General features: G+C 40.7%; 1 protein-coding gene across 7 annotated transcripts in view; it reads right to left on the minus strand.

The window, feature by feature from the left end:
- The window catches only part of EPSTI1 (epithelial stromal interaction 1), a 115,977-nt gene that overhangs the window by 60,463 nt on the left and 39,543 nt on the right, over positions 1 to 15,971 (minus strand). The window lies entirely within an intron of this gene.

The following is a 15,971-nucleotide window of genomic DNA, read 5'->3' on the forward strand; positions in this document are numbered from 1 at the left end:
CAAACCATGGTCATGCCACTGTACTCGAGCCTGGGTGACAGAGCAAGACACTGGAGAAAAAAAAAAAAAAAGAAACAAAAAATTTTTAAGTAAATAGACTTTATAATTTCATATTGCCTAATTTCTAATTTTACTCCATTTTTCTCAGGGACTGTGGCTTTCTAGGATTTGGGGTTTTTTTGGAGGTTACCAAGAGTCTTTGAGGCCTCGAACATGGCCAGTTTTGTAGTAGATTTTAGTCAGTCTTTTTAAAGTCAGTATTTATATAGAATATGTGTTTTCGTATAGTGGGTACAACATTTTATGTCTATACAATTATGCTTAGCATTGTCATTCAAATCCTCCTTTCCTTACAGAGTTTTTTGGTTCACTTAGTCTGTTAATTTCTACGGAGAATTAGTTAAATAAAAGGAAAATTTGGCAAATCCATAGTCTATATTAGAGACAAATAGTTTTTGTCGTATGTATTTCAAATCTATTTTGATAAAGATTTGTGACTCACATTTTCCTTTGGATTATATATTTTATCTGCATAAATATCTTTTATCATGTTTAATGTTTTTCACCTTGAATTCAATTTGTCTCATACTAATATTGCTTCTTTTGTTAACATTTACATATATAACTTTGTTTTCAATTCTTGATTTATAGATATCCTTTCTAATCAAATATAGCTAGATTTGTATTTTTTTAGGCAATCCAAGAGCTTTTATTCTAATAAGATAATTTAGCCTGTATACCTTTTTTGTGAATGCTGACTTATTGGACTTAATATTTTGCTTTTTTGTTACTTTTTATTGAAAAATTCCACCTTCTTTTCTGCCTTTTATTGTAAAGGCAGAAATTGATGATCAAATTTTTATTTGTTGCATTATACTTATATGTTTTTGTGTTATTTATCCTAATTTGTACACATAATAAGCACATAATTAAACATATAATAAGCACATTTTTCTATGAATCTCTGGAATTGATATCAATATCCAACATTCACTCATGCAACAAACGAAAAAAACTTATTGTAGTTCATATTCCTGTCTCTTCCTTGTGCCTCTTCTAGTGCTAAAATCCTCCATGATTTTAATTAGATCCTGTTGATTCTTATTTAAACAGAAAAACAAGCATATATTTGACCACAAATGTCACTGTCTTCTTTGTTCACAATTGTTCTGGTATCTATGCCTTCCTCTTTCTTGGATTTATTATTTGTTCGACTAGAGTTCATTTTCATATAATTTTTAAAATAAAGCTCTTAGAGCTCACATAGAAGTGAAGTTGGCTATGCAGATGGCTTGTCTCCAGGATGGGGACCACATATTCTCCCAGGTACAGCATGTTTACCAGGAGCACTTTCTGGGCCCCAGGGCCTTCTTAGTGAATCTTACGCATCAAGAAGAGGTTCTCAGGCTCTATCATTGGGGGTAAAGGCTGGAGTTGGCTGCTTACTTTCCCTCACTTCTTCCTCTGCTGTCCTTGTTGGAGTTACACTGTATTCAGCATCTCTTTCCAAACGCTATCCTAGATTTCTTATGTGGATTGTATCAATTAATCTTCTTCCGAGTTAGCAGCTATTGTTACCCCCTACCCCAGGCTATATGTGAGGAAACAAGGCCCCAAGAGGTTAAATAATGTTCTATTAATGAGGAAAAATGTTATAATTTAAACTCAGGCAGTCTAACCCCCACATCCCCTGCCCTCCCAAAAGGAGAACATGGATGGTACTAGGTTCCAGTGATAAGAAAACCAAGTGAAACTATTTTGTAAAAAAGGAACTAGTCAACTTTTATTTTTTACCAATTATTAACTGCATACAGAGAAAGACAAAAACTGGCCTGGCCAACCTACAGAATGGGAGAAAATTGTTGCAATCTATCCACCTGACAAAGGGCTAATAACCAGAATCTACAAAGAATTTAAACAAATTTACAAGAAAAAAACAACCCCATCAAAAAGTGGGCAAAGCATATGAACAGACACTTCTCAAAAGAAGACATTTATGCAGCCAACAAACATATGAAAAAAAGCTCACTATCACTGGTCATTAGAGAAATGCAAATCAAAATCACAATGAGATACCATCTCATGCCAGTTAAAATGGCAATCATTAAAAAGTCAGGAAAAAACAGTTGCTGGAGAGGATGTGGAGAAATAGGAAAACTTTTACACTGTTGGTGGGAGTGTAAACTAGTTCAACCATTGTGGAAGACAGTGTGGCAATTCCTCAAGGATCTAGAAACAGAAATATCATTTGACCCAGCAATCCCATTATCGGGTATATACCCAAAGGATTATAAATCATTCTACTATAAAGACACATGCACACGTATATTTATTGCAGCATTGTTCACAATAGCAAAGACTTGGAACCAACCCAAATGCCCATCAATGTTGGGCTCGATAAAGAAAATGTGGCACATATACACCATGGAATACTATGCAGACATAAAAAAGGATGAGTTCGTGTCCTTTGCAGAGACATGGATGAAGCTGGAAACCATCATTCTCAGAAAACTAACACGGGAACAGAAAAACAAACACTGCATGTTCTCATGCATAAGTGGGAGTTGAACAATGAGAACACATGGACACAGGGAGGGGAACATCACACACCAGGGCCTGTAACGGGGTAGGCGGCTAGGGGAGGGGTAGCATTAGGAGAAATACCTAATGTAAATGACGAATTGATGGGTGCAGCAAACCATCATGGCACGTGTATACCTATGTAACAAACCTGCACATTCTTCACATGTATCCCAGAAATTAAAGTATGATAAAAAATAAAAATAAAAAACTGGCCTGGCACTCACAGCTAGGCCTTGGTGTTCTCCTGTTGAAAGTAACCAATGTCACATAATGTCAACATCAGAAGAGGTCATTGTGACTATAATAGCTCATAACAAAAACAAGATCACTGTATAACATGTCTGAACACAAAAAAATACACGGACCTTTATAGCAGCATGATTTATAGTCCTTTGGGTATATACCCAGTAATGGGATGGCTGGGTCAAATGGTATTTCTAGTTCGAGATCCCTGAGGAATCGCCACACTGACTTCCACAATGGTTGAACTAGTTTACAGTCCCACCAACAGTGTAAAAGCGTTCCTATTTCTCCACATCCTCTCCAGCACCTGTTGTTTCCTGATTTTTTAATGATGGCCATTCTAACTGGTGTGAGATGGTATCTCACTGTGGTTTTGATTTGCATTTCTCTGATGGCCAGTGATGAGGAGCATTTCTTCATGTGTTTTTTGGCTGCATAAATGTCTTCTTTTGAGAAGTGTCTGTTCATGTCCTCTGCCCACTTTTTGATGGGGTTGTTTGTTTTTTTCTTGTAAATTGAAACTGGAAAACATCATTCTCAGTAAACTATCGCAAGGACAAAAAACCAAACACCGCATGTTCTCACTCATAGGTGGGAATTGAACAATGAGAACTCATGGACACAGGAAGGGGAACATCACGCTCCGGGGACTGTTGTGGGGTGGGGGGAGGGGGGAGGGACAGCATTAGGAGATACACCTAATGCTAAATGACGAATTAATGGGTGCAGGAAATCAACATGGCACATGGATACATATGTAACAAACCTGCACATTGTGCACATGTACCCTAAAACCCTAAAGTATAAAAAAAAAAAAAAAAAAAAATACATGGACCTTGTACGAACTACAAGAGTGACCAAAGATCCCAAAGTTATGGCTAATATGAGTGACTGCTGCTTCTTTATCAATTACAGCATGAGTCTCACTCTGGTCTTCCTTCCTTCTAGATAGAATTGATTAAGATACCTCATCATAGACCTACCCCTGCTTCCTGATAAGATCCAATTCAGAGCAAAGCTCTGCTTCCTTAAACCTTCCCCTAAATCACCTACGTATTAGTCTGTTCTCACACTGCTAATAAAGACATACCCGAGACTGGGTAACTTATAAAGAAAAAGAGGTTTAATTGACTCACAGTTCCACATGGCTGGGGAGGCCTCACAATCATGGTGAAAAGTGAAGGAGGAGCAAAGATACATCTTACATGGCGGCAAGCAAGAGAGAGCGGGCCGGGCGCGGTGGCTCACGCTTGTAATCCCAGCACTTTGGGAGGCCGAGGCGGGCGGATCACGAGGTCAGGAGATCGAGACCACGGTGAAAACCCGTCTCTACTAAAAATACAGAAAATTAGCCGGGCGTGGTGGCGGGCACCTGTAGTCCCAGCTACTCGGAGAGGCTGAGGCAGGAGAATGGCATGAACCTGGGAGGCAGAGCTTGCAGTGAGCCGAGATTGTGCCACTGCACTCCAGCCTGGGCGACAAAGCGAGACTCTGTCTCAAAAAAAAAAAAAAAAAAAAAAAAAAAAAGAGAGAGCGGGTGCAGGGGAACTGCCCTTTATAAAACCACCAGATCTCATGAGACGTATTCAGTATCACAGGAACAGCAATGGGAAAGATCCACCCCCATGATTCAATTACCTCTGACCAGGCCCCTCCCACAACACATGGGAATAATGGGAGCTACAATTCAAGATGAGATTTGGGTGGGGACACAGCCAAACCACATCAACCTGACACAGACCCAAATGCTATAAGTCCTTTCTGACATCTAAGATGGCCCATGGTTCCCCATGGCATGTCTAAGGAGTCTGGAATTCATTTTATAGGCAGCAGGAATAGGAGATAATGAAATCTGTTGTTCAACCAGTAGACTGACATGACTAAAGCTGTGTTTTAGAAAACTAAACTTGACAAAACATGTAAGACAATGAAGAGACTGTTGCAAAGATAGTAACAAAGTCATTGCAGTAGTCCAGGGGGTGACAAGTTATCACAAAAGACACAGGCCATGATTCAAGTGGCATATGATAATACTGACATCAGGGCAGTGGCAATGGGAATGAAAATGAGGTAACATACACTAGGATATCTGCAAGGAGAACTGATAGTGGGTAGAGACTGTGATATGGTTTTAACCATCAATATAATTTTACATTCAATAGGTAGGAATTCCTCTGACCAGATTTTTCATAAGCTGTTCAGTCTTATTCTGAACAAAATATGAGATTTTTGTATCTGTAAGTTCACTTTATTAGCATAAGATAGAAAGTTATGAATAGGATGACTTTCTATTCACCTTACCTGGATTATAAAATTCAAGGCTGGATTTAAGCCTACCATATGGATAAGGGATCAACTGAGCCCTTAAGTGTCTTTCAGAAGCTCCCATGAAGGGCATTAGAAGTTTTGTGAGCATATTGGAAGGCAAACTTGGTGCCTACGTGTGCATATTCAGCTGACTTGCCTGGATTCTCAGCTCTAGGAGACTAAAATAGATGAAGATGTGCCCCATAGGAACTAATCACACTATTATTCAAATGGAAGTAAAGAAGATGCATGGTTTCAGTGGCAAAAATGAAGAAAACTTTCCAATATTACAATCGACAGGCTGAGCTCAAGGTGGTGCAAGGCAATTTAGAAATAGGAAGGCCCTATTTTGGAATGGGCTTGGTTCCAAGAGCTTTTCCAACTGAGATTTTTAGAACTGAGCCCCTTCTGCCCTAGAAACAAGGCTGGAAATTGTACCTAGGAATAAAGTGCAGCCAGGAGAGGTCACAAAAGTCCACCTACCCTACAGTAAGTTTAATTACGGTACTAATCCATGTTGGGCCTGGGAAGAGGAGGTCATTCATATATGCTGATCCCAGAGAAAGCAGACACATTTCCTCAGCTTTACTTTTGCCTATTCTAGCAAAATCCAGATCTTGGTAGGAAGAAATAGAAGCCAACTGCCCAAGTCTTTCTCTCTGAGCTGTCTGTCCCACCCTCTCCAATATCCTCTCCACAGGTAGCCTGTGTTTCTACAGTGGTCACCACCCCCACACCCTACTCAGATATTCCTGACCTTCAAAGTACATATCATGACTCTCAATTACCTATTTTCCCTAACCCCCAAAAATCTCAAGACCTAGATTTAGGCCGGGCATGGTGGCTCATGCCTGTAATCCCAGCACTTTGGGAGGCTGAGGCGGGCGGATCACAAGGTCAGGAGATGGAGACCATTCTGGCTAACACGGTGCAACCCTGTCTCTACTAAAAATACAAAAATTAGCTGGGCGTGGTGGTGTGTGCCTGTAGTCCCAGCTGCTGGGGAGGCTGAGACAGGAGAATGGCATGAACCCGGGAGGCGGAGCTTGCAGTGAGCTGAGATTGCGCCACTGCACTCCAGCGTGGGCGACAGAGCAAGACTCCGTCTCAAAAAAAAAAAAGAGCTAGATTTAGTCGTATCACTCACTGTCTCTGTGACTTTGGGAAAATTTTAATTATCCAAGCCTCCACCTCTAAAATGGGGATGATACATCCCTAATAGGGTTAATCTGAAAATTATATGAAAAAAAGCCTATATGAAATGTGCCAAATACTGAGCCTGACATTCCACAGGTTCAAAATTACTTAGCAAGTGTTTTTTAAGCTTTTAAAATAATCTTTCTTCTTTAAAAGCAAGCTGAAAAAACACAAGAAGCAAAGAACAAAGTCATCCACAAGCACAAGTAGTTGTTAAGTTTGACATGTCCTTCTAGGTCCTGTGTGTATACAGACACAATATCCAATTTTATAGGATTGAGATCTTATCATATGTATCATGCTTTTTCATACCATGAATATTTACCAATTGAAAATCCCAAAGCCATATAAGTATTTTGATAACCAAAAATACACTACACGAACTCAATCTGTTAGAAAAAAAGAATGTAATCCTATCTGTCTTGGGATAAATTTTCATAGAAGGCAAAAACGGCAACAGACCTCTAGATAAAGGTATTGGCAGAGTTCCGATTAAAATACAGCATTCCCTTAATGCTCAGTTTAAAATGAAACATAAACCAACAGAGTATACTAAGTATAATGTTTCTAGGAAAATTATCAGATCTACAACATTAAAATATTAGCAAGAAGGTATGTTTCTATTTAATTACTTAATGTATTCCTGTAATACAACCAAAAGAGATACAGCTACCTCAATGGCTAGCATCAAAATGTAAATATGAACACATCTGTATACATCTCTCCCTTTTTATTTCCTTCTGCCCCTCTTCTGCCAACCTATTGAACAAGCCCTGACCTACACTGCTCAGAAGTGGTTTAACAATTCCATGTCCAACATGCATCTTTTTTTTTTTTATCAATTATAACTCAAAAAAATGTACAAATTGGCTAATTCACTAGCTCTACTTTTTATCATACTTTGTTACCTCAGGACATCTATAAAGCTTAGATATTGCAAAATAATTAACTTGGTCCACAATAAACACAGGCACTTTACTAAAAATGCACATATGGACCTATGGTTATAATCTAAGACAGTCTTCTATATATGGAGATACTAGCAAAAAGCCTTTCCTTTCACCCTCTTCCACCATTCTAGTGACTAAGTACAGAACGATGTCTAGCTCCAAGAGGCAGATTAACAAAGGTCACTCCCAGAAGACAGGACTTCCTAAAAACTAACAAAAGGACATTTGAGAAGGAATTATTTTACTACCTCTACTTTTAACAAACTTTTAGCATTAGGACTTGTTTATCCTTTGATACACACCAATATTAATTAAAATGCACATATAGAACAATGGCTAGATAATCTGAACTAATCTAACTCACAGCCTCTCTCTGCATACTTACTCCTCCCCGCACCTGCCACCATCCAATGAACAGTCAGCATACTCTCCAAAACACCAAGTTCAATGACTCTGTTCCCAAATGCAACCACTCCTGTGAAATAACAACATAAAAATACCTAAAGGGTGTTAGTCTTCTACTTTTAATGCGTTGTGCCTTGTTAAATATCTCAAAAGACTAGCTGTTTCAAATAGGACTTAAGTTTTCCACTGTAGAGACTAGATATAAAATAAGAACCCATTTGTCCAGTATGTACACAATATATAAGGTACAGCAAAGTTAAATGACATGTACATATCATACAGGGCGACAGATTAGCTGAAATTTTCTAGTATGTACTAGCAAAGCAAAACACCTTTTGCAACTTCTTCCCTCCCACCTCCCTCAACCAAACGAACAAGTACAGAGAGTAGTATACTGTTCACAGAGGTGGTTTAACAATTCCACTTCTGAAGACAGTATTTCCCATCTGTTTTTAAAAACTATTTACAAAAAGCATTATTCTAGTAGTCCTACTTTTAAATATACCACGCACTTCAAAGTATACAGAAAGAGTAGATATTTCATATAAGAACTGTCCAATACATACACGGCCCTATTGAATAAAATTGCACACACATAACAATGATTAGAATCTCAGGAATCTTCTAAATATGACCATTTGGGCCTTGAACCATTCCCTCCTTACTTCCTTCCTTCTGCCTTCAATGCAGTTGACAAGTACAGTCATGTATAATGCTTAGAGATGGTTGAACAAATTCATATCCAGAAGTGACTTACAGAAGACGAGCTTTCCTATGAATCTCAAAACAAAGTACACGGAATGTACTGATTTTACCAGGTACTTTCTCATACACTGGCACCTCTTTAGATGTTGCAAAATTAGGACTTATTTGTCCATTATATACACTATACACAGAGCAAAACTAAATGCACAAAACACACAGAAAAATGGTGCCTGAATATATTCAAATATAAACACCAGCATTTTACCTTTTGCAATTCCTTCCTTCCCACCTGCTCTAAAACATTGTATGAGTATGGATAGTACTATACTGCTCAGAGATGATTTATCAATTCTATTTACAAAAGAAGGTATTTCCTATCCATTGTAGCAAAACTATATTTACAAAGCAATGTTTTACTACTTCTACATTTAATATTCAACTGGCACTTCTAAACATCTAGATAGCCTAAATATTTTAGATAAGGAGTTAATTTGTCCACTACATACACAGTAGTCTTGAATAAACTGCACACATCTAAGGATAGTTATAATTTGAAAATGCCTTCGGCCGGGCGCGGTGGCTCACACCTGTAATCCCAGCACTTTGGGAGGCCGAGGCAGGCGGATCACAAGGTCAGGAGATCGAGACCATCCTGGCTAACACGGTGAAACCCCGTCTCTACTAAAAATACAAAAAATTAGCCGGGCGAGGTGGCGGGCGCCTGTAGTCCCAGCTACGCGGGAGGCTGAGGCAGGAGAATGGCGTGAACCCCGGGGGGCGGAGCCTGCAGTGAGCCGAGATTGTGCCACTGCACTCCAGCCTGGGTGAAAGAGCGAGACTCCGTCTCAAAAAAAAAAGAAAATGCCTTCAAACTATGAACATTCTGGACTAGAACCTTTCCTTCCCCATGAACTCAATAATGCTCAAATTTTCAGAAGACAGTATTTCCTAGGAATTTTAAAACAAAATTTATACAATATATTAGTTTACAAACTCTACTTTTGTCATACATAGGCAACCTCTTTAATATCTAGAAGGACTAGATGTTGTAAATTAGGACTTGGTTGTCCTTTATATCAGGGGTTCCCAACCCCTGGGCCAGATGGGTACCGGTCTGTGGCCTGTTAGGAACTGGGCCACACAGCAGGCGGTGAGTGGGCAGTACCACCTGAGCGCCGCCTCCTGTCAGAACAGCAGTGGTATCAGAATCTCTTAGGAGCACAAACTCTATTGTGAACTGCACATATGAAGGATCTGGGTTACATGCTTCTCATGAGAATCCAACTAATGCCTGATGATCTGAGGTGGAACGGTTTCATCCCAAAACCATCCCCCTTGCCCCATTCATGGAAAAATTGCCTTCCACAAAGCCAGTTCCCTGTGCCAAAAAGGTTGGGGATCACTGCTTTATATACACTATAAACACAGATAAGTAAGACAACACTCGCAGACGTAAGGGACAATGGTTACTCTTGCCTCACTATAGGCACATGGGCATAGAGCTCTTTCCACTTCCCCCTCCTCCCTCCTCCCCTGAAACACAATATTGTATTACTCAAGAGGTGGTTTGGCCAGTCCCCACTAAAAACAACATTTCATATGAATTTCAACAAAAAGATGTTCACAAAATGTGTTATTTTACTACCTGTACTTTTAAAACATATCAGGCACTTCAGAACATCTAGAAGAAAGCCCAGACATTTCAAAAAAAAGTACTTAGTGTTGTCAACCATGTATACAGTAGTGAGGAATAAAATACACACACAAAGCGATGGTTAAAATATGAAAATCTCTCCTAAATATGATCAGTCTAGCATGGAGCCTTCTTCTCCTCCTTCTCAGGTCTTCCACCCCAAGTCCTCTTATCCACTGAACAAATGTGGACATGTCATCCCTGATGTCACTTCCAGAGGTGGTCTCACAAATCCATTTCAAAATGTCATCCCAGAAGACATTTTCTATGGTTTTTTTAAGAAGTGAGCATTTGCAAGATGTGTAATTTTATGACTCTTCTATCATAATTTGGCAAAACCTGTTTACATCTAGAAGGGCTAGATGTAGCAAGCGTTCTTTTAAAACTTTGGGGAGGTCAGTTGAGAGCAGTTTTTCCTATGACATACACAGGTCTTCTATACAGGGCCAGTACATCTTTTCCAAAGACCAGTGGGCCTTTCCGTTGCCCAAATGTGGCTTATTATCCTACCGTTTCTCTTCTGACATGAAGGTATGGTAGATGGGAGATCAACCCCGCCTGGTGGCTTCTAGCAGTTTCATGGAAGGCTCTGCTCACCTTCCAGACTGTTAAGGCCTTGATCCGTCATCGTCAAGAATGAGGCAGGCCTCACCCAACTGGGACAGAGTGGTCACCCCAGGCCCCAATCCTGCAGGGTTCCAGGCCTACAGAGGTGGTGGAGTCGGGTCCGTCTGCAGACCCGCCTTCCAGGCCTCACCCCACAGTGCTCTCCATGGTGTTCCCGCAGCTGCCAGGCTTCCCACCCCGCACACCAGCGCCACCCAAAGGGGCTGCATCCTGAAGGCTTCATCTAGGCCAGGCAGGGTTAGACCGGGAGGCCCAGCAGCCAGCTGGGACTGGGCTCAGAGAGGCGGCTGCCTGATGGTCAAAGAGGTGGAGTGGAGAGAGGGGTCCTCCTCTGCATCAAGGCCTGGGCCCTGCCGGTGCACAGCCATGGCAAGGGCTCCAGGTGCCTGCAGTGCAGAGGCTTGCTTGTCTTTGGACCCCGCTTTCCTGGGAGGGCCATGGGGGAAGCGGCCATGCTCTGCTTCTCACCAAGCTCTGCAGGAACTTGAGTGGCTTTTTTTTTTTTTTTTGGTGAGACAAGGTCTCGCTCTCTTGCTCAGGCTAGAGTGCAGTTGCTCAGGCTAGAGTGCAGTGGCATGATCATAGCTCACTGTAACCTCAAATTCCTGGGCTCAAGCGATCCTCCCACCTCAGCTTCCCAAGAAGATGGAACTACAGGCATGAACCACCAAATTCTAAATGCCCCTTCCCTTTTGGAGTTTAGGCACAACTAACCAGCACATTAAAATAGACGTCATAGACTGCCCTAACAGACTCTTTGTGGCAATAAGATACCAAATTCCAACCTGACTCTGGTACAGCATCACATGACAGATAGCAGACCCTGAAGGAAATAAAAATTTTTTACCCCAAAATATATTTCTTCGGCATATTTTGAAATGGCCCTGTAAAGCTGTCTTTTGTGGGAGAAATTTGCATATGTAGAGACACTCTTACCCCTTCCAGGTCTTTCCCAGATCAAGGAGAGATAAGTGAGAATCTGATATTTTTAAGGGTTGAAAAGAGTGGCCTTGGGCCAGGAACATGGCTCATGCCTGTAATCCCAGCACTTTGGGAGGCCGAGGCAGGTGGATCACATGAGGTCAGGAGGAGTTCAAGACCAGCCTGGCCAATATGGTGAAACCCCATCTCTACTAAAAATACAAAACATTAGCTGGGCATGGTGGTGCATGCCTATAGCCCCATCTACTAGGGAGGCTGAAGCGGGAGAAATCGCCTGAACCCAGGAGGCAGAAGTTGTAGTGAGCTGAGACTGAGCCACTGCTCTCCAGCCTGGGCAACAGAATGAGATTCCGTATCAAAAAAAAAAAAAGAAGAGAGAGACTTTCCTTTATTGGTCATCAAGTGGTTATTAGACATGAATTTTAAATTGTTAATGTTTAAAATGTAGCCAATTCTTATGTCTCTAGAAAATTCTTAAAAGAACACTTTTTCCTAATACCCACACACAAAATGCATCTGTCCTGCTTCACTCACCTTCTTACCCTAGCTGGTTAAATAGGCTCAAAATTCAAACCTGTCTTAACACTCTTCCACAAAAACGCAATTGGAAAGATGACTACACCCCCCACCACCAACAACAAATTACCAATTAAAATTTAAAATGCTGAGATTTATTTTACCTAATGTTTTAACGAATCTAAATCATAAAATCCTATGATTGTTTTTTAAAAAAGGCTTATCAACTGTTACTTCACATCTTCTATCTAATAGAAAAGTCCACCCAAAGGTATCACACATGAATTTTTATAAGTAGTAAATAATTACAGAGACTAACAATAACCTTGAAACTTAGACCAAGGCTAACTGCCGATTTCTACCCTCTGTTTTCAGGCTCAAGAATCCTAAAACTAATTGTAAATTGTGAAATTGGAGTCTGTCCCCAGCCAGAGTAGCAGACTTAATACACCATTAATCTGTTCTGCTCTCAGCCGCTCGTTGAAACAGTCACAGTCATTTGATTTTTAGGGAAAAGACAGTACTGCAAAAGTGCATTCCAGAGGTCTTTTCCTAAAAACCATCCTGTGTGCTCCATCTGCATGTGCAATCTGCTTGTGTATTTTCAGCCAGCTTGCACGGGCAGATTAATGCGTACAATTAGAAAGCAGCCTCACAGGCATTCGATAAACTGCCTTCATTATTACACTCAGGAGAGTCCCTTTGGATGTCAATAAAAGCCTAGTTTTCTGCCTGTTAGCTAAATAATTGACAACACTAAAAATAATCAGAAGCAAATGAACGAAGTCAAGAACAAGGTGTTAAGAAAGAGCACATTAAGATTCTCATGGTGGTGCCCCAGGTTGCTATCATGAGCTTTTTCTCCAGCAACTTGGATTTATAGTCCGCTCAAGTCCATGGTTGCCCTCTCTACAGAAAAAAAAATACCATTCCTGGTCTGCTGTGTGAATCACACATTGCAGCATGGTGAAACTAGCAAAGTATTGACTGGTTTGAAAGAATTTCTTATGTATGTTTCTATTTTGTGTTCCTTCATTTGATAGTTTCAGGAGAATCTAATTTGGGAGGTGGGTGTAGGCAGTCTGGTTGGTCTGGCAAAACCTTTGTGCTGTTAAAAATCCAAAGAGGTGGCTGGGCGCGGTGGCTGACACTTGTAATCCCAGCGCTTTGGGAGGCTGAGGAGGGTGGATCACTGAAGGTCAGGAGTTTGAGACTACCCTGGCCAACGTGGTGAAACCCTATCTCTACTAAAAATATAAAAATTCACTGGGTGTGGTGGCATGCGCCTGTAATCCCAGCTACTTGGGAGGCTGAGGCAGGAAAATCACTTCAACCCAGGAGGCGGAGGTTGCAGTGAGCCGAGATCGAGCCATTACACTCCATCCTGAGCAACAGAGCAAGACTCTGTCTCAAAAAAAAAAAAAAAAAAAAAAAATCCAAAGAGCTTTCCTAGACATTTTTTTCCACCACAAACTGATTCCAAGAAGGTATGACAAAGACTTGTCATATAGAGGATCCATCTTTTCTAAATCTCTTTTATATTTCTAACTACATAATTGCTGCTTATTTCATGAGTTATTGGTCTTTTAATTTCAAAAGTAATTCAAAACACAATACTCTTACAAAGAAGAACCTCACACATATACCTCTTCTTGTGTTTCTCAATAGGCTTTAAAAATCAATTTGAGATACTTCTCAATTTTAGCCAAACTCTCTTTTTCCTGGTTATCTGGGACTTTTACAATAAGCCGAAGAAAGAGCAAGAGTGAAATGTGCGTGTAATTGAATTCAGCTCCACTGATACTAGGCCAGGTGGCTGAGGGCAAACTTTTTTTTTCTTTACAGAAAAGGGGTGATTGATCTTCTGTATTTAGTAAAACACAAACTCAAACTGGAACTATAAAAGAAAGGAGGTTGGATGCACAACTTCTAATGTTTTTTAAAACTTCAAGAATCTCTTACCCTTTACTTTGCCATAGAACTCTCCAGAGAATGAACCCATTCAACTATCCAGTCCTGTGCCCAAGGCCCCTCACTGCTAAGTAGGTCTTCCCTCTTCCAATGTAAAACTAGTATGCCACAGGACAATGACATTTGTTCTCATTTGTGACTCTAGGCTACTGAAGTTGAGAGGTGAAGCCAGCTGGACTTCTTGGTCAGATGGGGACTTGGGGAACTTTTCTGTCTTACAAGAGGATTGTAAAATGCACCAATCAGCACTCTGTAGCTGGGATTGTAAAACACACCAATCAGCACTCTGTGGCTAGCTAGAGGTTTGTAAAATGCACCAATCAGTGCTCTGTAAAAATGCACCAATCAGTGCTCTGTGGCTAGCTAAAGGTTTGAAAAATGGACCAATCAGCACTCTGTAAAATAGACCAATCAGCACTCTATAAAATGGACCAATCAATGGGATGTGGGTGGAGACAAATAAGGGAATAAAAGCTGGCCACCCCAGCCAGCAGGGGAAACCTGTTTGGGTCCCCTTCCATGCTATGAAAGCTTTGTTCTTTCGCTCTCCGCAATAAATCTTGCTGCTGTACACTCTTTGGGTCTGTGCCACCTTTAAGAGCTGTAACACTCACTGCAAAGGTCCACGGCTTCATTCTTGAAGTGAGCGAGTCCAAGAACCCACCAGAAGGAATCAATTCCGGACACAAAGCCACCAGCCCAGCCCCTAATCTCTCTGAACTCTTCAGGCTGAGCCTTGAAATAAATTCTCATTCATTCTCTACCCATGAAAGGAGAGGCAATGATACATTCACAGCCTTCATCTAGTGCCTCCCTCCCACCATATCTCTCTGCAAGACAGACAGTTTCTCCTGGTACTTAGCTCCTTAGCCTCCCACCAGCTCCTCACTCAAATGCCTTCTTTAGAAGAAGAGTGGGGAGAGACAGGCTAAGGATTCTGTGATGAAAATGAGAGTGATGCTCCTTTTAGCTAAGGAAGATGACATCACTTATCAACACTTTCATCCTACCCCATCCCATCTCCCATCTATTTTCTGGCCTGGGTAGCAGAAACACAGTACCTAACTTGCTAAGGAGCAAAGCAGAGGGTTGAGAAACATCTCTTCCATTCCTGCCTCTGAATCTTAAAGCAAGAAGGAGCTGCTTATGATAGAGGCAGGATAATTTTAGTGGCATGAGAAATCAGAAGATACTGTGCTTAGAGGGGGAATATGTTGGAGGGTGTCACAAACATGCTCACCCCAACATCTGAGTGATCTTAAATTCTGCAAACAAGGAACAACAATGGAGCGAGAGGACAGGAGGCAGGCAGTGAATATTTCATGTGAAAGTGGAGGGCCCATTACTGGCTCTGGTGGGACCAGAAATTTGTGTACAGCCTCCATAAAATAAAAGTTATATGATCCTATTCAACAAGGACCTCTGTAAGAAGGATCGTTTCAAGTGCCTGTAATAGTCAGGCACTTTTATGTCATTTACATATTTTATTTAATTCTTGAAAATGGCCTATGAGATAGATATCATCTCTATTTAAGAAAAAAAAAAAAAGAAATACTGACATTCAAAGAGTTTTAGCGGGAGCTAGGACTTTGAACCCAGATCTGCTTGGTTCTATTTCTACCACATTTAGAATTAATGTAGGGCCAGAAATAGGATTCTTTGGTTTTGTCTTTTAATCAATGTGCAGGTAACCTGGCTACCAAGAGTTAGGACATGAGCTTATCCTTAAAGCCTACATAACAAAGTAGATTACGTTATAAAGCACGTAGTAATTGCCCTATATCTATTAGCTGCTGCTGTTCACAAAATCATACTGCAAATTACCTTGGTGT

Source organism: Symphalangus syndactylus, chromosome 15, assembly GCF_028878055.3.
Source record: "Symphalangus syndactylus isolate Jambi chromosome 15, NHGRI_mSymSyn1-v2.1_pri, whole genome shotgun sequence".
Lineage (NCBI taxonomy): Eukaryota > Metazoa > Chordata > Mammalia > Primates > Hylobatidae > Symphalangus > Symphalangus syndactylus.